The sequence below is a fragment of the Etheostoma cragini genome, chromosome 1, assembly GCF_013103735.1.
Source record: "Etheostoma cragini isolate CJK2018 chromosome 1, CSU_Ecrag_1.0, whole genome shotgun sequence".
Taxonomy (NCBI): domain Eukaryota; kingdom Metazoa; phylum Chordata; class Actinopteri; order Perciformes; family Percidae; genus Etheostoma; species Etheostoma cragini.
The window spans coordinates 33,321,825-33,323,368 of NC_048407.1; the positions used below are offsets into that span (position 1 = coordinate 33,321,825).

The 1,544-nt window shown below is 38.0% G+C and overlaps 2 protein-coding genes across 26 annotated transcripts in view; both read left to right on the forward strand.

Moving 5' to 3' along the window:
• The window catches only part of ppfia1 (PTPRF interacting protein alpha 1), a 66,778-nt gene that overhangs the window by 60,578 nt on the left and 4,656 nt on the right, over positions 1-1,544 (forward strand). For all 21 annotated transcript variants that reach the window (XR_004654556.1, XR_004654575.1, XR_004654640.1 and 18 more), the window contains one exon: positions 1,450-1,455. The gene's annotated coding sequence lies outside the window, so the exon portion shown is untranslated. The remainder of the gene's footprint in view (positions 1-1,449; positions 1,456-1,544) is intronic.
• The window catches only part of LOC117938111 (src substrate protein p85-like), a 21,665-nt gene that overhangs the window by 10,899 nt on the left and 9,222 nt on the right, over positions 1-1,544 (forward strand). The window lies entirely within an intron of this gene.

Genomic DNA, 1,544 nt, shown 5'->3' on the forward strand with positions numbered 1-1,544 from the left:
GCACAGCGTAGCAGGATGTACACAATTATCATGTAATGACGTAGAGCTTCAAAGATTAATCCATCGGTTGTCAACTATGAAAAGAATCGGCAACTATTCTGTTAACCGATAATTTGGTTCAAGTCGTTTTTCATGCAAAAAGTTAAAACCTCTCAGGTTCCAGCTTGTTAAATGTGAATATCTTCTAGTTTCTTCTCTCCTCTGTGACAGTAAACTGAATATCTTTGAGTTGTGGACAAAACGAGACATCTGAGGACGTCATCTTGGACTTTGGGAAACACTGATCATCATTTTTCACCATTTCCTCACATTTTCGAGAACAACTAATCAGTTAATCCAGAAAATAATCCACAGATAAATCGACAATGACAATAGTCGTTAGTCACAGCCCCTTTAAAGATGAATGTGTTTTTAATTTAGTAAAAATCGAGGAAATCCATCAACACGCCAGTGGGATAATAATAATAGACAGTAAACAGTCGGCCCTCTGTTTTCATGTAGTAATATACCCATAGAGTATATCATGTCTGTTTATTGAGATTTGGCCGGCAAATAACAGTTATTTCCATTGACAATTTACCTGATTATCGATTCTTTTTTTGATTAAAAAATTAGTTGTTGGACGTCCTCAAATGTCTTGTTTTGTCCCCAACTCAAAGACATTCACTTTACTGTCACAGAGGAGAGAAGAAACTAGAATATATTCATATTTAAGAAGCTGGAATCAGAATTTTAAAGGAATGACTCAAGCCGATTAATCAATTATAAAAGTAGTTTAATAGCGATTAATATAATAGTCGACAACTAATCAATTCATGGTTGCAGCTCTCATTGAGATTGACTCTTTCTGTGATTTAAATAAAGTTAAAAGCATTTTTGCTTGCAGTTAGTTGTGATGAGTGCACACTGTGCCTCTGATGTGTTTTCAGTGAGTTTGAGTATCCCGAGGGCCTGAATGAGTCACGCCCTCATACCAGTCCCTACTGGTCCCGACTGGTCTGGGCGGTCGGTTGCAACACAGCGGAGCAGCTCTTCCTGTAGCCACCTGTCTGACACACCTGGCGGTCTTTACTGGCTCGTTCCAGATACCGGCTAAAGTCGGCAGGCGTAGATTTCCTTAAGTATTTCCCACAATGCACCGGAGCAATGTTTGCATATGTGGTGCTGGCTGATAACTGGGTCACTTTCTGTGATAAGCCTGCGCAAAAGGATTTCACTTCTGCACACATGAACTGCTTGAAGTGAAGTGTGTTTTTTGAACATTTACATCATGCAGCTGCTCCACTGCCATGAAGTAGTTAAAGTGGCACAATAAAATAAAATAATGTGATAGTTGTTTGATTACATTTATCCTAATAAGCATCACATCACAGAGACTTGTTCCAGTTTAAGTTTACAACCTTGCACGTTTTTTTTTTAAACCTTTTTTGTTTTTTTACTTGTTTTGAGATAACTGTTGCCTTCTGGACAATCAGGGCTTTTCAGACGTTAGTGAATATTCCCCCGCAACAATTATTACAAAATCAGTTATTCTTTAAATAATC